Raw genomic sequence first — 25,578 nt, forward strand, 5'->3', positions numbered from 1 at the left:
GATAACCAAACTGGTGTGGGCAGGGCTTACAGATGATGTTTTGCTAAAAATAAATGAGCAGGATGATCCAGGTGACAGTGCTGCTGTTTCATGGTTGAAATGGCTGATAACTGTTTTGGAAGTACAGAGGGTATGGAAAAGGAACAGCTAAATAGGAAGAAAAGAGTGCAACAGTAAAAACGTATGTAGTGGTGAAATAAAGTAAAAGAGGAAAACAGCAGCAAATTGAAAAGGGGTCTGGTTTTGTGACAGCAGATAATGGAGTAACCAAAACACCAGCCAAGAAAAGACACCAGCAAAAACTATAGGTAAAACTGTTTTTAAAAAGAAGAGACCATCTGTGAGAATGAGTACAATAAATGAGACTGTAATAGACAGATATTATGTATGGGACAATTTGGTAACTGTTCTGGGTTTTAAAACTCAAGAAATTTGGACTTTAATGCACAATGGGACAGAGATTTGTTTTTGTGACATAACATTTGAAAATGATTAGTAATGTAAATCATTCAGATTATATTTTAACAGCAGTAGATATTGAATTATCGAGTAAAGGTTGCAATTTATACCTAGTGGTGTAGACTCTGTTACTGATGCTTTAACTGACTTAAAAATCTTTACTAGGAATCTTAACCTAAAGTTTATTAAATATATCGCTATCTCTGGCAAAGGTATTTGTGGAAAATCTAGTTTCTTTATTCTGAACAGCTCTCCTGTTATAACAGCATTTCATGATGTATGCAAACAAGAACTTGGAGCATTATATGATTTAAAAGAAAAGGAAAAAACTTGCAACTTAACTTATGAAGAATATGAGGCATTGCAGCGTTTACAGAATAATTCTGATATAATTATCAAAGAAACTGATAAAGGTGGTGCTGTAGTTATTTTGAATAGAAGTGATTATGTGAATTATATGTGTTAATTTTTGTCAGATGAAAATACTTTTAAGAAAAATTATTTTATGGTTAAGAAGCATATAACGGATGTAAACATGATGATTTATGATATGCAATTGCAAGGTGATATTTCTTTAGAAGCATTTAATTTTCTTACTGTTCCCTGTCCAGTGACCCCATTGATTTATGGTTTACCAAAAATACATAAATCTATGACCCACCCCCTATTAGACCTATTGTCACAGAAGCATTATCAATTTATGTATAGACTATTTTAAGTAAATATCTTGTGTGTTCTCAAAGTTATATTAAAGACTCGGGTGATTTCTTACCTACATTTTATGTTTGGTATAGTAATAAGGTTCATGATTTTTATTAGTCACGCTTGATATTGATTCTCTTTACAGTGATTCCAAATGAGTATGGTTTGAATGCTGTATGTGATTTCCTCTGTATTAAAACTGATAAGCTGGGAAGAAATATTGAGAATAGTTGCCTATTAATTGAGATAGCATTTATGAAAAATATATTTATTCTTATTCAACAATCATATTTACATAGGTTCATAAGTTAATACTAAGCTAACTGCCCTTGCGAGCCATTTTAAGCCTAGCCAATTATTCCTTGTGAGACTCGAACCCTGCACCTTGTGTTTATAAGGCAAATACCTTAACCATTAGGCCACCCTCCCAACCATCTTTCTAGTGTGGCCATGTGTACTCCCATATGCAAACTTGGTATTAGCCAATGGGAAGAAGAATTTATATTTAATGAGAGAAATGCTATGGATGTGAATGTTTTATTTTATAAGCATTTTGTAGATGACTTTTCCAATTTGGAAAGGAAAAGAAGAAAACTTAAAAAGATTATGTAAAATATCTAGATAGCACCACTGACCTTTTGAAGTTTAAGATGAACTGCTCTGTTGAACAAATTACTTATTTAGATATCCAATTAAATAAAAACATGGGGTTTATAAACACCAGTGCTCATAAAAAACAAGTGCATACAAATAGGTATACTCATAGAAGTATACATGCCTCCCATGTTTTAAGGGAATAGTTAAGAGTCAGTTTACAAGAATTAGTAGACTGAATACTGATGATAAAAAAAATGTGAAAGACAAATGATCAAAATGGCTAATGAGTTTGAAGAACAGGCATATAATGTAATAGTGCAAAGAAGTGTGAATAGTGTGATTAATGATAGAAAAGATTGGATGAAACCATTTTTTTGGTGGGTTAAGAAATGAGAATAGTACAAATGTAAACATGGATCCACTACTAATTAAAAACAAAATTAAATATGTGATTACATTTAATAGAAGAACCAGTGATGTTAAGAAAGTAATACAAAAAGTTTGGAAAATTTTAACAGCTATGCCTGAGTTAAAGTTGTTGATAGATGATGAACCTAGTTTTGCTTATAGGGACCATAAGAATTTAAAGAGGAAATTATGTTATCAGGATTTAAAAGTAGATAGAGATAGTAGTAGTAGTAATAAGGAGGGGACGTTCCCTTGCCATAATTGAAGTTACTGTAAAGATATTATAATCTGTACCACATTTACACATCCAGTAATAGGAAAGATATATTCATTCTTATGTGACACATAACACCACTTATGTGGTTTATTTATGTACTTGTTTAAAATGTCCTTGTTTCTATGTTGGAAAATGTAGTCATAAATTTAAGGAACATATAGCTGAACATAAGTCTGCTATACAAAGGTGTGTTTGGTTGAATACATTGGCAAAACATCTTGGACAATGATTCTACACATGAATTTAAGTTTAGAGTAATTGATGTGGTGTATCAGAACAGTGTAGGGGGGCATGAATAATATTTTAGAAAACACTGAATATAATTGGATTTTAAGATTTATAGCTGATGCATTTCCAGGATTGACTAGTGCAATCAGCTTACAATCTGTTTTAATGAAGAAGCAGATATATTTTCATTTTAATTGTATGTATTGGGATTTTGAATTCTGTTGGGTGGCTGTGTCATGTGATTAACTCTATTATAAAATGAATGATGTTTAAATGTATGTTAGCACTGAAGAAGGGTAAAGTCCAAAAGCTTTGCATTTTTTGTTTTAATAAACAGTTGAGCATTTCTACATTTGGTTTCTTTTGTTGCTTGTCTACATATGATCCCAGTTCCCTACCTACTGGGTCAACTCTTAGTGGTGTCTTATCAATGGAGTAATTATCCTGGGTAGCCATTTTTTTCCAAAAGGCACTGTAAGGTATTTATTGGCATTGAGTTTTAATTTGTGACCCTGGTACCAGTAATTTGTCTGTGTTAGGCTCTCTAGTAGGATGTTTGTGTCATGGGGGTATCTATGATAGCTCCTAATTTGCAGTCATCTGTGAACTTGGTGAGCCAAAGACCGTTGGCATTAGCCTTTATCTCTGAGAAGTACACACCAAGTAATAGCAGTCCTGTCATGGAGCCCTGAGTTTCCCTGCTGGTGACAGGTCACTTAATTGAGGTGGTCTTACCAATCCTGACTTCCTGAGTCCTGTTTGTGAACCAGCTGTCAATCCAGTGAGTTATGTAGGGATTTATGCCTAGTTTTATGAGTGTGTCAACTATATCTAAGGGGGGCATTTTGTATTAAACACCTTAGTCAGGTCCAGGTAGGTGATATGAAACAATCCCCCCATCCATTGCTTTGATGAACTTCTCAAAGAAGTCTATCTGGTTTAGATGGCATGACCTTCCCTTGACAAAGACAAACTGGGTTGGGTCCAGTATCTGAAGGGTGTCTATGTCTTTGTTGATCATTTCCTTGATTCATTCCATAGCATTGCATATCAGACTAGTCATACTAATTGGTCTGTAGTTTCCAAATCAGTTGATGTATCTTTCTGAAGTAGAATAACTGTTGCAGTCCTCAATTTTAGTGGTGCAAAGCCTGTTTTGAGGCTGTAGTTGAAAGGTGACTCAAGTGGTTCTGATAGGCCATGTTTCAAGGTATTTAGGAGGCATCCTATGGCATTGCTGGAGCTCACTGGAGGGTTATGCTAGTAGATGTTTCATGGTGGAGGCAATGGGGAGTGAGGGGAGAAGTATGAGCTGAATTTTTCAGCAAGCAGATTTGCTATGTCACTCTGCCCACTGAACGTGGCACCATTGACCACTAGTTCAGCACACTGCTGTCTGCTGCCTTTGAAGTTATGGTCATAGATGTAGATGATCTTCTGGTTGTCTTTAGCCTGTGAGGCTATCTTAACCTCATAATTGGCCTTGTTGGTCTTAATTAGTCCTCTTAGCTTCCTGTTTAGTTTACCAGAGAGATGTTATCATTGTGGGAATTGCTCTTCCACATATAAGCTATGACTTTTTACCTTTTGTTATCAACCCTGTTAAGGTAAGGATTCCACCAATGTGTTTCTATTTTAAAGTTTGTTTTGAGATTACTTCATATAGGTATAGCAGCCCCTATACAGCCATTATATGGCTGTACAGGGTCTCTGTGTAAAATTACCCATAGGTTGCTATGAACTGGAGGATATGAGGGACATTGCATTTTGACAGACTACTGGCTAATAGGATGTAGTTTGCTTTGGAATAGCTCCTACCCATAACAGTGTTTGCTGTGTTTATAGAGTTGATTTTAATTTCAAAGTAGACAGATTTCTGGTTTGACCTCAGTTGCAGTCAGGATGTGACACTGGTAGGTGGGCAGTGCTCTCCCATGTTAGATGTTAGTGAGCACTGGGTCCAGTAGGATTGAACATCTGGTGGGTGTGCACAATATCTGGTCAAGGATATTTGTGTTAATATAAAGACAGGAATTGTGCCTGTGAGTTTGAGGCAGTGCATGTTTCCTAGTCTAACAGGGGGATATTTAAAGTCTCCCCTGAACAGGTTATTTTATTCAATGCTGAGTGTCTTCAATAGGTCTAGATAAAAATTACGTGATTCTTGGGACAGAGAGTGACCTACATCTTGCTAGGATATTGTATGGGACTTTTTCTATGGTGATTTGAACATGGCTAAACTCCAAGGCAACATCCTGTTTAACAAAGCTTGAGTTATACTTATTGCTAATATAACTTGAGACTCTGCCACCTTTTGTTCCTGTCTATTCAGCTGATGGTCTAAATCTGTGGAAGGCACTGAAGCCTTGCACTGCCAGAGTACCTTCTGCTGATTTAAACCATGTCTCTGCAATGGCACAGATGTTTATATTCTCCAAAGTGAGGCGAGCTTGGTGTGTGTGGAGTTTCTTGTTTAAGCTCATAGCATTGAGCAGTAACACCTTTAGGTTTCTTTGGATTTTATTTACTAGGTTAGTATGTTTGTCAATCTGGATTTGCATAAACCCATCTCAGAATGTGGATAAAGCTGTATCCAACATTCAGAAGCCTGGGGGGGGGGGGCATCCCTTGGGAAGCAATGTTGCTTCTTAACCATGACCTCCCATGCTGACAACTGTTGAATCCCCTGGAAAGACACCAGAAACTAAACCAATTATTGAAGTCAATCATATTTCCTTTGTACTGTGGCATCATTCTTAGTGAAGGTAGAATGTTGCTCAATGTAACTTACATACCTGCCTGAGATGTTTTCAGAGAGATTTATACTATCTTCTTGATATAATCCTGGGAGGTATATCTCAAGTTATTAACATTCACATGGATTATGATACAGTCATACTTTTACCTGTGGTGTAGTGACTTAAGTGCATGTGCAATTTAGCAGATCCTGGCTCCAGGTAAATCACTAATTGTTATGTTCTCCTTTTTCAGTCTGGTAAGTGGGGTACCGCTGTGTCATACAATGGAGTACCCTATGACAGGAGTCCTGGGTAATTCATGTGTTTGCCTTATGGGCTTTGCTATTGTATGCATATGTGTGGTGTTTGGTGTCTTTTTGTGAGAGCTTTAGATATTGTTGTGGCTAGGTGTTGCCATTTATAGGCTTTAGGAGGTCTTTGAGGTTTTGAAACATTGCTTTTTAGTGCCTCAGCCATCAAATTATGGTCTATGTGTGTGTGGTGGACACCATGATTAGTTGAGATAGTATGTAATTTGTTTAGAAACTTGTTTGTATTCAAGATTTTTGGCCTCCAGTGAAATTACGTATGTGCATATCTTGCATGCTGTGTTTGTTTCTTTAAGGATTAAAAGGTTGTCTGTACACATGAAACAATTGCTATATTGTCTCCAGATGCCTACATCTACAAAGCTATGTGGATATTTGGAAATGGCATAGCCATTTTGTCCGGACCTTTATTTGTGTGGGATACTGTAGGTTATGGACTGGGTTCTACAGAGATCTCCTTGGGTGTCTCTGGGGTTTGGCACTAGACTAACTCATACTGTGCTAAGATTTAACAGTAGTACTTAGCAAGCAAACTAGCTGATCTAAGAGCTTGTCTCTACAGAATGGCTTTGTGTTAGCCACACTGAGTTACTGGTTTCAGTTCCAAGGATAGAAAAAAATACTCAAGAGCAATACTGCTTTGCTGGGTGGGAACTTAGTATTATGGATAGATGGAAAACAATTGGTGAGAAAGGTATTTGAATAACTTACATAACAGAGAATAGCAATGAAAGAGGGAAGGGAGGAAATTTGGAAGTCAGATTACCATAAAGCGCAGAAGTCAGAGACACAACATTTTAAAGTCACAACAGGAAACATGTCCAAAAATCAAGCTGCAAGAAGCAGATGTCCCAGAGAGGGATCCAATGAAATAAAGTCAGTTTTTTGGAGCTCTAGTCCTATGGTTAGAGGTTTCTGAAACTTTAGCCTAATGTCTCAATGGTACCTGGGGAAGTCACAAAGAATGGGGGGGGCAGTCACAAAGTAAACGGGTACTAGAATGCAACTTTAAACAGGTAAATGATAAGTAGTATACAAGACTCCAGCAGCAAAAACTGGAATATAAACAGTTATAAAAGTACTGCAGCGCAACTTCCAGAGCACTGTTCATAATACTGCCACTACTGCAATTCCACCACAGAATAAAACACCAGACTATGCAGAAATTTGCCAGTAGCACTGTTTATGAAAAATGTAATAAATCACTAAATGAGGTTCAAATTTGTCAGTAGTTCACAATTTTGTCACAACTGTGAATGAAACCACAAGAATAGAGGTGACAGACAGGAGTCAAAATACTAACAGTTATCTTTTACAAGTAATTCTACTTATGCAGATAGTGCAATATAATGCATAACCAATGGTAAAATCTTGCAGAAACACATAATCTTCCCATAACTGCAAATAAAGCATTAAGACAAAGGTCCGACAATAAACTACAAAATATATATATATATATATATATATATATATATATATATATATATATATATATATATATATATATATATATATACACACACACACACACACACACACACACACACACACACCTTTTTTGGTTAAAACATAGAAAAAAGCAAAAAAGTACAAAATAAGTATGACCACACACATTACTATAAGCACAACTTAAAACTGTAAGCAGAATTTTAAATAAAAGCTTTTTCTTCCTTTTTTAATTTCTCCAAATCTTTTGGGTTTCTAATACCATGACAGGAATGGACCCTATTCCTAAGTTAAAATACAATTAAAGTTCATGAAATTAGTATTGTTTCATTCTTTGTCAGCCAAAAGTGCTCTTTGCAGCACCCGCAATCTGGCCAGTAATGACTCCTTCTGCTATTCGTATGGAGTTACATGTATTGGTAACATACCTAAATAAGGTTGTAGATTATTTTTTCTAAGACTTGTTGCTCCTACTACTATTGGAACTGTCTGGGTATCTTTCTTCCACATTGCTCTCATTTCTGCCTGCAAATTCTGATATTTTGTGACTTTGTCTCTCTCTGTACACAAGGCACTGTAGTCAATGGGTGTAGTGATTTCGATGATCAGTGCTACTTTTGTTTTCTTGTCGTGGACCACTATATCCAGCTTTCTTGCATCTATCTTTTGAACTGTTGGTAATGGGTGATCCCATGTGATGTAGACTTCATCCTTTTCCTTGATGCTTTGTGCTCATGTTTCCAGTGTTTTTTAGCCACTTCAGTACCATTATGCTTGCAAAATTCCCAGTGCAAAAGTCTTGTCAAATTATTATGCCTTTCAGTATACAGTCCTGCCATTAGTATGATACAACCAGGTGTGCGACTGTTTCCACTTCTGTTTTACAAAACTTACATCTGGTTCTTTCTCCCACATGTTCAATGGACTTTGTAAACCAACATGTATGTAGCCCATTATCTTGGGCTGCCAATATTTATCTTTCATCTCTTAGTTTTAATTTGCCTCTCGTTAACCATTTCTGCATTCGATCCAGATCAACATGAGGTTCTTCCAGAAGTTTTCTCTACGTACAACTATCCCAAATAAACTTAATACATGGCAAGCAGCTTCCATGCACACAAGTCCCTTTAATTCCATTGAAAAACTTGGTAAAACACTTGAAAAAATACCACAAGATAAAAGTGAAATGGTTGTACACTTTTGTCTGTTAATACAACATCTTCAGAAATGCTAGATCCTATCACAGTAAGCTTAAAATAAGCTTTCAAAACAACACATCTCTCCAAAATAACCAATCAAAACTAATATTCATATAAGGAGTACATGCACACTAGTAAAAGTCTACTAACAGTAATATAACCAAGTATCATGATACTTGTGATAACCAATGAGAAAAGCAATTTTGTCAATTCAACCAATGATAATAGTGACAAAAACTAATGTACAGATGAACAATATATAAACCCCATAGGCAACATCTTACTCAATCAAAGGTCCAGAATAGTAAAATGCACTAATAATAAAAGAGGTCACAAGGACTAATAATATGGGCAGCAGTAAGATTTTACTCAATGGAGATAGTCAATTGAAAAAGGTAAAAGGTGAACACCTGATGAGATTTGAACTCATAACCCCTGGTTTATGAGGCCAGTGCTCTTATCCCTGAGCTATAGTGTCAAAGCTTACTGGATCATAACTTTAACTCACTAAAAATTGAAATGTTCTCATTCAAACCAGGGGGATTACTAGCATCCAACCTTAACTGCCAAAACAATTCACGATTCAAAAGTCTTGTCTGCCAATCACCCATAAAGGCTCCTCATTGATCTGTTCAATCACAGGGAAAACAAAGAACTGAAAATCAACACATTAAATGGAATGCTTAGCTAAAGCACTTTTACTGTCATTCTGTCAGATACTGTAGCTGTGCTGATATATTCTACGATTCAAGTCATTACCAGTTTTCCCCACATAGAACATTGAACAGGTGGCACATTGAGCCAGGTAAACCACTCTCTCAGATAGCCAACTAAACCTACCGCCTTTCGAGATTTTACCAATTATTCTGTAAATCTGCCCAGTATTCTTGCAACTATATTTATGCATTTTCCACATTTCCTGCTCTTCTCATCTGATCCTTCACCTTATATTCTTTTTTTTTTTTTTTTGACACATTCAGTTGCTGCCTGACATTATCTACTTCTGGTTTGATTTCCATTTCTGTTTGACACCTATATCCTTTTGCTAGACTAAGCAGGGAAGTCATCTTAGATTTATTCTCCTCATGTTTCAAAACTTTCAGTATGTCTGGGTGTTGTGAGGTCAGCAGATATGCGTGCAGTCTCACGATTGCTGATCTATACATGTAATCAATTTCAAGGAGGCCCATACCTCCTTCAGAATGGGGAATATGTAATCTCGGTATACACTGATTGTTAAAAATCATTTGGCGAGCATGAAGCATCCTTCATGTTTTCCTGTCTAATCTATCCAACATGTTTTCGGTGCCAGTCAATCAATCCAAAACTGTAAGCTAGGACACAGAGCAAATTGGTTTATAGTTTGAATTTTGCTCCTAGATGTCAATGCTGTATTCAGAATTAATTTTTGGGTAAAACATGGCAAAAAGCAAAAAAGTACAAAATAAGTATCACTGCATAAATTACTGTAAGTGCAGCTTAAAATATTTAAGCAGAATTTTAAATAAAAGCATTTTCTTCCTAATGGGGTGGTGTTGCTCATTAAGTAGCATGATGGTAGCATATGTTATTGTAAAGGGGTTGACAGACTGCATCCTGTGTAGTATTCTTTCTTCTGTCCATTGTTTTGTGCAGCAGATGTCAGGCCTCATCACTGCTGTGCAATAGTCCCATGGTTCTAGGAATGTACACAGTGAGAGCTATGACTGTGCCACCAACAGGCTAAGTAGGATCAATGAGCAGCTTCCAGCTTGAAATGGTGTCTCTGTCTGTGTGTCTGTCTCTGTCTCTGTGTCTGTCTCTGTCTGTCTGTCTCTGCCTGTCTGTCTCTGTCTGTCTATGTTTCAGTGTGTGTGTGTGTGTGTGTGTGTGTGTGTGTGTGTGTGTGTGTGTGTGTGTGTGTGTGTGTGTGTGTGTGTGTGTGAGAGTCTCTGTCTCCCTGTCTGTGTGTCTCTGTCTGTCTGTCTGTCTGTGTGTCTCTCTGTCTGTGTCTCTGTCTCTCTGTCTGTCTGTGTGTGCCTCTGTCTCTCTGTCTGTCTGTGACATACATTACAGCAGTACCAGTATATATTCCTTATGATACTCTAATGTAAGTGACTTTTTCGACTCCATATTGGAAACATGCATTCTTTTATAAGCACAGTCTGCCTATGTAGGTGTCTCATTTAGACCCAGACTGATGATATGCATGTAGTTATAGATTCCTGTTTGCATATTTCCCCATGCAGACCATTCAGCTATATATGGTACAAGGTATCCATGTTTTAAGCATGTATCACATACCTGACTATGACAGCTTTTTGAAACAGTACAGGACGCTGTGGGAAATCCTCCAGATGTACTCAGTCTTGAGCAGCATGGCACTATGTTCATACTTCAGGATATATAAAGGCTTAATTACCAGTACACACACACACACACACACACATATATATATATATATATATATATATATATATATATATGTATGTATATATATATATATATATATATATATATATATATATATATATATATATATATTGTATGCTTGTTTCCCCACCATTAGTTAGTGGTAAATGCAGTACTTTGAGGATTTTCACTTTTCAGGTTTATGCATCATGCTGAAGAGGTCAGGCATTATGTGCAGAGACATTTCAGATGCTTGAAAACAGTTGCAGATGTGGTGCACTATGCCAGCTGACTCACATGAAATACTGTATTTAAAGTGAATAAACAACATGTTTGCTTGTGCTTGTGATGGACACCATGTAAGCAGTGCATGTGGAATGGTATATGCCCGTGTATTAAAGCACTTACCATACCAAACACACATGCTCACACACACCACATATATGTGCAGAGTATATCAAGTGAGTCACAGAGGATATTCCTTGCATGTTCCATTGTATGAGTTGCTTCACGATCATAGTTCTGTTGTGCAGCCACCACACTTCCACAGTTAGTGCTGACACTTCCTTGACAGTTATTGTTCCACCAGTGTGATTGTGCTGCCAACACGCCACCAGCCATCAGTTCTGATGTCTTGTATGCTGAACTGCATGTTGCATGACACACTGTATATACTAGCCCAGCATTTGTCATTGATAGGTACATGTATTTGACTCTTTACATTGCTGTTAGACACTTCACTTGTTCTACTATATATGGACCATCCACTATATAGTACAGGAGTGAAGATACGCAGTAATAAAGCTGGTCTGATGTACATGATACTATCCTGTAGTAAGTTGGCATGGCATGCTTATGTGCAGATTTCTCACCGGAGGATACCCCTCCTGTCAGTCACCCCAGATGAAGATGAAAACTTTCACCATGGTTCATGAAGGGCTGTGATGAGGACCTGAAGGAAGTAGTCTATCTGCATCCCAGGAAGCTGTAATTGCTCACATTGAGGCCATCTGAGGATACATAGATTTTAACTTATGGGACGAGCTGTGACATGTCATCTAAGCGGTCTTATAGGTGTAGCTGCAGTCCATGCTCCAGGAGATGTTTGGGAAGATGGTATACATGATGTACCAAGGCTTCACCCCCACTTTCACTGACAATTCTGGGGATGGTTAGCCCCACCAGGAAGGAGCTCCATATAAGTTAGTACTGTCTATGAGGTCCTTTAGATATTGTCCTCTACAAAGCATGTCTGTTATTTTCAGTCCTGGTATTTGGTAACAAGTAATGGCATCATAATGAGGGGATGACATTGTTCTGTGATACAGACCTCCATTCTTGGTCTCTGGGATGTAGAGTGCACTGATACTGTAACATCACCACTCCTGTAACAGCACTCAGCTTAAGTGTTTGTCTATGATGCTGCATCAGACATGCTTTAAACGCGCAGAGCATACCCCTGCAGTGTAGGGCTGGGTTACAATGCCTTCCACACATTTAGATCAGCTACTGCACAAGCAAGGACAAGGTGGAGGTTTCTCAATTTTCATCAAAAACAGCCATACCTTAAGACCGGTCTGGCAGTATGACATACTTGAGCTTCTCCTTGTCCATCTCGGAGCTTCTCGTTGTCCAGTTATCTCATTACATCCTATTGATGCCTCTAGGCATCTAATATAGCCTGTTCATATTTCAATTACTAATTTGAAAGTTGTGCTACATACAAGCTATTGAAAGATTTCATCTTAAAGCTGACATGATGCGCAGTACAATTGCACTGATATTTGTCTTCTGTCTAGTGTTGCTTACGACATATTAACTGTTTATATACTGTTTATTTATGTTGTCATCCCTTTCATATTTTTCTAAATATTTCAACAAACAGGTAACACAGACTTTATTAGTTAGCCTTATACAAAAGCTTATAGATCGATGAATATGATACTGATAGCAGATGTGCATCTTGAATGGTTACTGAGCTCTTGTAAGCTGTTTACAAAATTCATATTTATTGTTTTTATTATGACTTACAAAATCCAGTTTAAGACCTAGAAATTAATGAGCATTACCACTGTAAAGATCTGTTTGTGTTGAGCAGTTTGCTATTCACATTTATTTAGTAACTCTTATGGCTCCAGAGATATGAACATTTGTTTGAAATGTGAGGCTATAACTTGATTTTGTTAAAAAGCTCAAGATGGAATCATTGCTAATTATTGGGAGTTAAAGGTACAAACCTCCAAGACTCCAATGTAGTGAATGAGATAATAAAAGTCTCATAAGATAATATTGCAAGCCGCAGGTCCCCCTCTATAACCAAGAATACCTGCAGCAGATTTTTAAATGAACTGGAATTGCATTGCATTGAAAACACTATAATGTTGGGCATATCAACTACCCTACTATAAATTGAAAAACATACACCAATTCCAGTACACAGGCCTAGAGATTCCAGAACATTGTCAACACCAATATTCTGGACCAGCTAGTTTGTATACCCATTAGGGGCACTGGTGTCCTTGACCAGATCATCACAAACTTGGGCAAACTTTCACTCACCTGTGTGTAATGTCCTCCCTTGTTAGAGCTGATGATAAAACTTTCACCTTTAAAATTAAACTAAAACTATGACCCCATTATAACTTCAAACATTTGGGAATTATTTCAAATCAAACCTCTTACTATTAAGTGATACCCTGACAAAATGTCAAGCCCCAGTCAAACCATATGAAACCCACTGTCTATGTGGAATTGTTCACAGATACCCTATACTTTCATATAAACAGCTGCACTCTGATAGCTGCGCCTACCCAGAATATGCAGAGGACTAAAACAAAGAATAAGCCACCCTGGTGGAATCCCATTATATGGTAAAATTAGGAAGTGCAATGCCCAATAAGGAAAGAAAACCCTCATCAAACTAGATATGCAGCTCAGGAGTCTTATCATAGGTTCACAGGAGGTTACTAGGCTAGCAGCCATACAGCCTTTACAAGCCTAGCCATGTTAATCCCAAGGATCCAAATTAGTTTTTGGGTAGTTCTCAGAATGAATTTATGAACAGAACAGGTCTGTGATCAACACCTGCTACTCCTGTCCATGAGGGGCATGGGTGCCACCCCGGGGTGAATTTATGATCTCCCATCACATTATCTAGGCTGCATTTGAATAAGGTCAGTGAGGACCTGTTTTATGTGAATATGGAGTCTATTCCAGAGAAGTGGCAATCTCTGGGAGACATATTTGTCTCTCCAGCATGCTCTGTTAATGTCACAAGATACGGTGAGAACTCTAGATCGAGTGACTCATTAGCCATTTGACTAATGGATGTGCAGCATTTCCATTAGGACAGGGTTGGAGATTGCCCTATAGGCCAGGCACAAGCAGGCTATAAGATTCAGAGTAAAGTGACAGAGCTTTAAGCCTGTTCATGTAGGTCATGGTTTGAAGTCCCTGTATTTTCTTAGTGAAAACCTCTGAGGTCTCTCCAGCTGCTGCAGGTGTCTGGTGAGGTACATGAAGAAGGGTGCATTATACTCTATTAGTGGTCTGATGAGTGGAGTACAGTGGAGTTATAACATCCCTTGACCTGGATGCTATGCCCTTGCTTATGAGGTGTGCTGTGTAGAAAGCTTTCCTTACCACTGTGGAAACTTGGTGGTCAAAGTCCACATTGCTATCAAACTGTGTTACCTAGTCTTGCACCACTGAGTTGGAACTCCAGGTGGGTGCTGTCAGTATTGTAATTTGTAGGGAATTCTGTTTTGCCCAAGGGAATAATAATGCATTTTTTTTTTTGCATTTACTTATAGACACTGGCTTTGGCACTGATCATTCGGTTGTATTAGCCCTTGTAATATGTTGGTTGACATCATTGGGGGACTCGGTGATTGCTCCCAGTCTGCAGTCATCAGTCGTCTACTTTGGCCTGGACTTCTGAGAAGTAAATGTCAAACAGTAAGGGGCTCAGCACAGAGTTACCTCTCAACTGCCCAGATTTTCACAGAATGTCCAGATTTTTGGCTGATATTTTTGGTCTGTTCCTCATAAAATTTGTATTTTTCTGGTAAATCACTGGGATGATCTGAGGATTTATGTCAGTAAATAATGACATACATTTCAGTTTTAGACCTCATATCCTTCAGAAAATGTATGCTAAAACACTGTTACTCTAGCAGCATTCTAAGTTTATAAGAGCAATATTTAAAACATGTCCCTATGTTTGGCCCATTGTCCCCCCATTTTGACAGGCTTTGTCCAGATTTCTTGCACTAAGAGGTTGAGAGATATGGCACAGCCCACTGTGGTAATCCACTGGTGACGGGTCTACTGGTGAAGGTGGAGTTGCCAATTTTGACAGTGTGTTCTGCTGGTGTGCCAGCTGGCTACCCATCTAGTAATGTAGGTTAATCCCTATCTGGGAGAGTTTCTCAATGATGGCAGAGTGGGGAATTGTGTCAAAAACTTTGGCAAGGTCGAGACAGGCTGTCTGCACTGTCTTACCTTTGTCCATGGCTTTGGTGACATTCTCAAAGAGGCCTACCAGGTTTAAAAAGCAAAATCTACCCTTAATGAAGCAAAACTGGGTTGGGTCTAGTGTTTGGAGGTCACCTATGTCCTTGTTGATAAGGTCCATGATAATTCTTTCCATGGCCTTGTAGATGAAGCTGGTTAGACTTATGGGTCTGTAGTTCCCAGGGTCAATTGATTGCCTCCCTTTGTGCAGGGGAATTACTGTTGCTTTTCTCCATTCTGTAGGCACATAGCCAGTTCTCAAGCTATGATTAAAGAGAACGCCAAGTGGATCTTGTTTTAGATTGCTTAGTAAATAACCTGGGATATTATCTGGTCCCATTGAGACCATGTTTTTGGCTTTGGTGAGAGCAGAGATGACCTGTTCTCTACAGATACCTGTTAGAGGACTGGTGTCATCTATGCTTTGGGATATGGTAGGTGAGGATAAGGAGGTGAAGCTTTCTCTGAATCTGTCAGCTAGTAGGTTGGCAATATCTTCTTGTGTAGTATGAGTGATCCCATCTACAATCAGTTTGGCACATAGCTGGCATTCCCTTGTTACTCTAGCAGCTTTCTAAGTCTATAAGAGCAATACTTAAAACCACCTATACAGAGCTGGAGGATATAGCAAACTCAAGGGTTGATACATTTAACTCCATTTTCACCCTTCTTTTCCCTTCCTGATACCTTTCCAGAGATAGCCTTGACCATAACTTCCCCGGCTATCACTAGTGAGCAAGTCATCTATGTGGTCTCCAAGGCAAATGATAATATCACGGACATACTGAGACCTCTAAAATCACTGTTCAGCCTTACTCTACTAACTGGCTTTGTGCCTAGCTAATGGAGTACTGCAACAGTTATCTCTCTGCATGCGGCTGAGCGATCTATTGATCAAGGTTACTACAGACCCATATGTCTGACTAGTCTCATATCTAAACCCATGGAAAGAATTATTATGGATATTATAAATGATATAGAAAACCTTAAGACACCAGATCCAACACAGTTTGGTTTCATAAAAGGCAGACTGTGCCTTCTAAACCTGGTGAACCTTTTCAACACCAGATCCAACACAGTTTGGTTTCATAAAAGGCAGACTGTGTCTTCTAAACCTGGTGAACCTTTTCAAATAAGTCACTAAATCTGTCGATTTGGAGCAAAATGGTATATCCTGCCTATCTTGACCTAGGAACATTTTCAACACTATTCCTCATTCAGGCATTATAGAGAAACCCATGAAACTAAGAGTAAATCCCTATGTCACCCATTGGATAACCAACAAACTCACAGATAGACACAGAAAGTCAGGATAAGGCTTTACCTCCAGAAAAAGTCATTCACTATTTGACTCCCTTAGAACTCTGTTGTGGCTGCATTTTTTGGCATCTACTTTCCAGAAGTCTAACCTAACATCAAAGGGTTCTGTTTGACTAAGTCCATGTATGACTGCAAACTTGGCGCAATCATAGAATCCCTCAAGCAAAGCAAGATCCTCCAAAATGGCTTGTTGCAAAATAACTGGTACCAGAGTTGGGGTCTAAACTTGAATTTCCAAAAAATGTACAATAATATTTGGAAAGATGGCCATGACAGGAAATTACCATATAGAAAATACACTCCTATGAGTAGACCCACTGCTTAGGGACTTGTGATCATATGTGGACAGTGACTTTACCTTTGAACATCATACATTTACTGTTGCAAGGAAATCATTCTGTGCTGCAGAAGTTATATGCAGTGGCATAGCATCCAGGTCCAACGACATTATTGTCATGCTGTTCTCATCCGTCATTAGGCCAATCATTAAGAACACTTCTCCCTTCATTATGCATCTGACCAGGCATATGCAACAATTGGAATGCCCTGGAGGTTCTTCACAAAAAGAATACAAGGAATAAACCACATGGAATACACAATCAGCCTCAAACCCTACTATAATACTCAATCTCCTATAGAATACAGAGAGGTGATCGATTTCTGGCTTACAAGGCATCATCTCTTCCAGTACTGATGGACTTGCTGCACATCCACAAATCTAACAGCAGTGGAAATACCCAATTGAAGAACCTGAAACAAAACATGTTGGAGGGGCAGGTATGTGTCTCAGACTGCCCTTACTTTGGAACATGACTCTTATCAATGTGATGCAGAGTTCATCCCTAACAATATTCAAATGCAACCCAGACCAGTGGATGGGGAATCAGAAATTTATTCCTGGACAGCACCTATGCCTCTGTTTGACAGAGGCAGCTTATAAATGCTCAGCCATCTATACCCAACTATATGCCCCTGGATAATTTATTTGTCATTTACATATGGGAAAAAATAACTAGGCTAAAAAGGCCTTCAAGTGCTGTTAGCTCAGTAATCACATATGAACCTATGTGACACAGTGTTGCAGTGGTTAGTGTTGTCCCCTCACAGCAGGAGATTCTCTGTTCGATTCTCAGCCCAGGTGCCTTCTGTATGGAGTCTGCATGTCCTTCCGCATTTGCGTGGGTTTCCACCAGACACTTCTGTTTCTTCCCACATTCCAAAGACATGCATCTGGAGCATTTCTCCCTGGAATTCTGCTGAAAATGGGCTTTGTCACCTCACAGTGAGAGGTTCTTCATTTTGATTCTCAGCTTGAATGCCTTTTGTGCAGAGTCTGCATGTCCTTCTGCATTTGTGTGGCTTTCCTCCGGCTGCTCCTGTTTCCTCCCACATTCCAAAGAAAAGTGTCTGGACTATTTCTCCCTAGGACTCCGTTGAAAATGGGGTCTGTCCCAGTTGGCGTTTCCCAGTAAACAAATGTTAAATTAATAAACATTAGTGCCCACTCAATTCATGATAAGTGTTTTGCAGTCCAGTGTGGACATGCCCATGGTATGACAGTTGCCTGTTGGCATTATAGAATAATACTATCATGTTTGCACAATATCCATGTTGCCCTGTGACCTCTGTGGTCCCACATGCAAGTATCCACTAATATACCAGCATGTAGATGTTACTGTAAATGGTAGGTGGCCACAGCAGGGCCAGCACTTGTTTCCATGACACTTCTTATGTTTCTGATGCTGATTAACAGCATACATGTTTTCCTGGTATTCACTGTGTCATGTGTAGCAGAGCTGTGGGTCTCTATGCTCTGTGGCCTACAGTTATTCATCCCATTATATGTGTACAAGTCCATATGATGACTATGGTCATATGACACCATATGTAGGAGTACACAAATGGGCATGCAGTGCCCTGTATTATGTTGCATGCCATTGTTGACCCTGCATATGACCACACTCATATGTACACATCAGTTTAGTACAATGCATTGTGCACATGATGTGCTCCTCAGCATATACCTCTGACATTCCATGGCATGTGTGTGTTAGAAGCTTGTGGTCAGGCATGGTGATACAATACTGTTATGTGCTGTGACATGCACCTTGTGGATTTTGTACACGTATTTGTGGAACATGTTCATATACTACTGTCCACAATACTGCTAGACAAATGTTTTGTCTGTCTAAATCCTAACTTCCCATATACAGCAGATCACAGTAGACGCATCCATTCTGTGTTGCAGTGCTATCTGTATATATCATTCATCTGGATGCATTACTAGTACTGAGTACTCTACATACACTGGTACTATTACCTTGTTGTATGTTTACCACTTGCATAATGTTCTTATTAGTAACAGATCACTTGCATGCATATTTTTCATCACATCTGCCTATGGGGTGCCTCCCCTTGTACTGTGTTGCATGTGTACTGGTTCTATGTGTTGCATATCATACTCACAATGTGCGTACATTTCTATGCAAAATGTGCTAGCATAAAACTACGTCATTGCCCTAGGCCAACAGACTTACAATGGGATATATCCAGAAGTCTGTTGGCTATATACCCGGTATGTCATGTTTGCTTGACATGGTGATCTCCATGTCCATTACCATTGTTCACATTGTCTTACAGGCAGTGGAGTGACTGTATCTACTGCACATTTCCTGTGTACACTGCATGCGCTATACATTGTAACTCCACAATAGCTAGGTAATGTGGCCTCCTATCACATGCTTGACAATATATATTCATTGCATTAGTTGTTGTAGACACTTGCATACATGGCATACTGTTATATGTATACAGTTATGTAATATTAAATTAAAAAAAATTACAAAGTGTATAGCTGTCATATGTTATTTGCAAAGTTTAGCATGGTCTACTGTGCTTTCATCTTACTGTTTAAAGAGAGGCATGCAATGTGGCAGAGTTGTGTTGGCACATATCATGCATGATTTAGTAGCAATATTGTGTTTCCCTGTTATGTCTGATATCCACCTGGGACACTCGATGTGGTTTCATAAAACATTACATTGCATCTTTGTACCCACATGCATCCTTTCTAAAGCCATACTGTTGTAATTTTCATAAATGGTTCACACTAATGATGTTCTTGTTGTGTTATTCATTTTAACCTGTAATGAACATCATCTGCCTTTGGCATACTTTACCATTGCTGTGGCATGCACATTATCCCTGCTGGACACTGACACATTCTTTGGGTGATTTATCATTTATTATTATTTTTATTTGTCTTTGTCTTTGTTCTAATAGGAAAGTCTGACTGGGCAAAGTCCATTTTCAGCAGAGGTCTGGGGACAAAGTCTCCAGCTGATATATTTAAGATACTCACAACAAAAGATTTTTTTTACAAAGGTACATTACTCAGACAGTTATTCACACATCTGCATGCAAAAAGGCAATTGCTCTGTAGTGACACTATAAAGAGATAAAACAGATATTTATTCTGTGGCAACATTACACAATATTAAATTTCAAGTGTAAAACATTTAGTGTGCAAACAATTCATGTGCAATATATATGACAAGCAGACATTGGATCTGACTTAAAAGGTGTGGGTAAAGAGGGTTACAATATAGATTTTAGGAATAAATAAAACTGAAGTAAGGAAACATTAGTAAATAGATATATATTAATTTAACTTAGAAGAGGTAGAAAGGCACATTGTGCTATCCAGTTGGCCTTCAATACCACTTAACCAGTCTTTCAGTATTTGTGTAGCATTTGATATCCCACAACCATAGTGAATTAATATTTACAGCAGCTTAAGAATTGGTATATATGTCCACTCATTTGGGTTGCATGGTTAGGCTTGTAAAGGCCTCAGTGGTTATTACCTACTATATACTTGCCATGTTACCTGTACAGGTTTCTCATCTCTCTACCTGACATACATGTACACATTGCTCATGCTACAGATTATGTGTAGCTCTATGGTGAGGTGGATGTATGATAACTCTGCCACATTGCCAGTAGCTGTCATTTCTTGCCACATCCACCTATGCCTCATGGAGTATGTGTTTGCAATCCATACTCACTGTCTATCTTATCATCGCCATGCTTTCAGTGAAGTACCACACATGGTGATGTCTACACATGAGTACTGGGCTGTCACCATCTTACTAAAGTTTGTCTGACACTATTGCCAGTACTGCGAATCTTGTGCTACTTTACCAATTGTATCCTATCATTCCCTGTTTGTATGCATATCTACATGGCTGTGCTTCCAGTTTCCCAGGCCACTATATATATGTATATATATGCTGTATGTATATATATGTGTGTGTGTGTGTCTATATATATATATATATATATATATATATATATATATATATATATATACATACATATATATATATATATATATATATATATATATATATATAGATATATATTATATATATATATATATATATATATATATATATATATATATATATATTTATATTTATGTCATAGCATCTGACTGTACAGTGCTCTGTATGGTACCTCTTCTGTGGTTGGCCTTACTACAGTATAGTTGGTCATGTTCATTCATGTACTACTTTGTTAGTTTCTCTGTCATACTGGCACACTCATGGTTAGAGACATTTTTTTATTTGTCATATGCTTTCTTTCCCATATCTGTTGGTGTGTCACTAAACAACCATCTCTTTGTGCTACCGTTCTGTCTTTGCCCTGTCATTTGACCTTTATTTTGTATGTTTCTTGCCATCCCACTTTACCTCTGTCATACATTTGTTTTCCCCTGCTATGCATTTCTCATAATAATGATAATAATCGTAGGTACCTGTCTGACAAAAAAATCACCAGTGCCCTACAGCGAACATAGCTCTGACCTTCCTATATCTTGTTCTATGTGTATTGCTTATCTCACCCTTTCCTATCCCCTCTTCCTTGGCTGTAGCTAGAGATGGGCAAATGGGGTGGCTGCCCCAAGTGCAAGCTGTTAGGTTGCTGCCTGAATGTTAGGCAGAGTAATCAGCACTCTATAAAAGCTGCAGATTGGCCACCTAAAGTCAATGCTCTGGGGCAACTGGGTGTGACTGCAGTGTTGGAAAGCAGCAAAACAGCTGCAATCGCATTGTAACTGCTTCTTTGTTTGCCTTCAGAGAGTATGTATGGGTGTGTGTGTGTGTGTGTGTGTGTGTGTGTGTGTGTGTGTGTGTGCATTATGAACTGTAAAAGGGAATAAACATAACTCTTTTCTGCAGTGCAGCAGTCACTTAGTCTAGACTTTTGCTTCTTGTCTTCAGCTCCAGAAGACGTTCTTTAATTTTCATCTTTATCTTTGGTCCAGGGGAGAACTGATTAGGAGATTGCCTAGGTTAATTGCCACTACAGCTCTGAATGTGGGCAGAGTATGTGATCCCCAACCATGGCTCAGAACTGTAATACTTATAAATGCCTTTCCTATGCCATACTGGTGATACGACTTTGATGTCAGATCACTGTACTTATTCCTTTTAACTTGTCCTGAGCTAACCAATAATATGTGCGTGTACTGCATTTATGTTTATTAATGTACTTCATCCTATGTATGCAGGTTTACTCACACTTCTGTCCTTCAAACACATGTATATTGGTATATTAATTAGTCTATTTCATATTTATATGTTGGATGTCTTTTTTCAGTGCCTATTTTTTGCATGTTTGTGATGTTCACCATACTTAACTCTTTATGCACAATTGCTCCCCTTTTATCTGTGGTTTCCTACACTTAGCTGTGTGTGCATTTGTTTCCCGTTGACTATGCTTTTTATAGAGCAACGGTTTATCATTTTTATCTCAATTAGGCTAGGTATCTTCCCAATTTCTAATGAACTGTGGTCACTGAAATGCAAATTATGTTGCTGAACTGTATTCTATGTTACAAATCATCACAGCCTGCTTGCCAATTTCAATGATTCCTGTAATGCTGTGCCATTATTTTCGAATAAGGCCCTTCATTTATGTTTATAAGGCCATCTTGTTACAGCTCCTAAAACAGAGAGTCAAAATAAATGTGATGCATTACTATGTTCAGAAACCATAATTAAAACAAAAAGTTTCCTGTGGGAAAATAACAAAATATTTCTCTTCCTGCTAGCAGATCAACAGGAGAGGCTCTCTGTTGTACAGAAAAAAGTCCATATAAAGTAGAGTAGGCCTCAGTGAGCTAGGAATGTAGCTGGATTCCACAACCAAATGATGGCAGGTAGGCTGTATTGGGCATACATCAATACATGTCATAAAGAAGATGGCAGCACATAAAGAAGGATTCACTATTTGTTGTTAGTATAGGTGAGTGTGTAGAGGAAGGGGGTTAACCACTATGTGAAAATGACAGTATCACTGCATTTAATTTGGGGAGAATGGGATAACTAGTGATGTGGAGTGACAGAAAAAAAGCACTATGACAACACAGTCCCTATGAAGGGTAAACTCAGCCCCATAGTTCTTCAGAAGACAGCAGCAAGAAGGTTGTCTGACGCTTATTGTTAACCTCATGTTAATATGCATGAACTCACTGAAGCAATAGCTTAGATTAAACAGTTTTTAAACAAGAAAATCAAGACCAGTCTTAATATGTAAACATTTCTGATTTCTATTTTGAAAAGTTGTTTTTACCAGTATTGTAAATACATCAAAAAATGATTTCTTTGAACAGTTCAAGCAAATATTTCCTAATGCCTGACTGTTAATGGTTGCCTTGTCTTTTTTATTGCTTCCTTATAATATTAGCAATTTAATTTTGTTTTGAAATAGAAAATATTAAACATTGAGCATTCAGCAGCTGTGTGCCAATGTGTCATATCTGCTAGTGGGGCTGTGGAGAGCTAAGTTTGTGCCAGATGGCATCATGATTCCATATGAGTATCTCTCTCACCCACTGGTTTTATTAAATATATTTTCTTCTTTTCTCAACAGACTTCCACCCATGAGAGTCTGCTAAATCCTTCTATAAAGAAGGCACATGCTCTGCAGTCACTAGTATCTCATTGTGTGGCTGCAAAATAATAAGTTTACCTCAATACTCCATATGACAGCCAACATAGGGACACCGCAGGTGAAAAATAGCATTTATGGCTTGAAATAAACACATTGTCAATTAAAATATCCTTTCTTGAGTTCTCAGTGTTGTTTTAACTACAAGGCATGTAGGTTGTTTTCAGATGTCAGCATTATGTCATCAATACTATCTTAAAAATCAGAAAAAAAAATAATTAAAGTGAAAACAGTTTATCACTGGTCAGATAAAAACAGGAGTTAAATGTACTAAATTTTGTTTATTTTCTTTAGGATGAGTCAAAGCTCACAGCTGCCCATCATCATCGCATCTTTAAACAAGATATACAGATTTCGAAGGCCATCTACATAGCCTCACCTCAAGCCATGGCAAATAATTTTGAAAGGCCAGAACATTATGTATAAACAACAAATTTTACAGAAGGCTAAAGAAGGCAGATTACTTCATCTAATAAACTGCCAAGGATTTAACAAGATTGTGGCCTTGAAACCAAACAAAAAAGGAAAAATTGAGAAAAGTTTGCTATAAACAATTCTCTTTCAGCTCCAAAATATCCTGCCTCCTTGTAACATAAATAGTAGAGTAAAAATATATATTTTCAATCAGCAGAAGCAGTTGCCTTCTTTCTATAAAGAACTGATTGTAGCATCTCTGATCAATCTGCCAGTGACTCTCACCATTTTCCCATGATGAAGTCAAGCTGATAGATGAAGAACAGTGTAAGTATATAACTTGGCACAGGACATTCTCAGCAGTTATGGCTACCCTGTATCAGCCCATTCATCTAGTCCCAGTCATAGTGACAACTTGGAGAAAATGGAAATGACGCAGTAAATCTCAGAAAATATTCAGTCAAGAAACTGCTCCAAGCCCCTACAAGCAATATCTCTGAACATGCTGGTAGAAGGCATTATAGTCATAGACATCAGTGGTGAACCAAAACAGCAACTCACCAGAACAGCTTATATTTTTAATGCTGGTTTGTCAGCATTCTTGAGCTCCAAACCAAAGCAGACTGTATGGTTCAGGGAATATTGACAGAAAAAGGGAGGTGAAGTAAGTCACAGGTCTGTTTTATTTAACATTCTCATCTGCATGCATTTCTTACGTGCAAGAATTATCAACAGTTAGTGAATAGCTTCTTGCTTTGATATAGGTTGATGACCCTATTACACTCCCTTCACTCATAGGTTTGATGGTACAACATAGCTGTCATGATTTCTGGTAATTAAAAATCATTATTCTCAGGAGTTGTCACTGTGATCATCACCTGTATAAGTGTCACCAGTTTAATTCATTTATTAAGTGGCCCAATTTCTTGAAGTGTTTATTTACTATTTACCTATTTATATACTGAGTTACTGGGTTTCTTAAACAGTAATACTGAGATCCAGATTCCATAAGGATTAGGATCTCATAGGTTGAAAGCCTTCACCAGCCAAAAACTATGCCCTGAATGCAAGCTATAACCCTTCCTTCCCAGATATGACAACATCTTAGGGACACACATTCCTTACAGTACCTCATAATGCAAGAAGCACTAAATTCAGTGGAGTCCCACTACACCATGAGCGAAACATTCCTTACCTATTCAAGGAATGATCTGAGTTCTGCTTTGGATTATCTGTTGAACCCAAACAAAGACATCTGGTGTAATATTTCCACATTTTAATTTCTCCAAGTCTTTTGGGTTTTTAATACCATGATGGGACTGGACCTCATTCCTAAGTCAAAGTATGATTAAAGTTCATGAAATTAGTATTGTTTCAATTGTTGATGCTTGCCAGAAGTGCTGTTCGCAGCACCTGCAATATGTCCAGTATTGACTCCTCCTACAATTCATACGGAGTTACAAGTATCGGTAACATATCTAAGTACGAATGTAAATTATTTTTTTATAGGTTGGAACTAGGCTATCAGCCCTAGGGCC

This window comes from Protopterus annectens, chromosome 1.part1 (assembly GCF_019279795.1).
Source record: "Protopterus annectens isolate FY-2018-M chromosome 1.part1, PAN1.0, whole genome shotgun sequence".
Taxonomy (NCBI): domain Eukaryota; kingdom Metazoa; phylum Chordata; order Ceratodontiformes; family Protopteridae; genus Protopterus; species Protopterus annectens.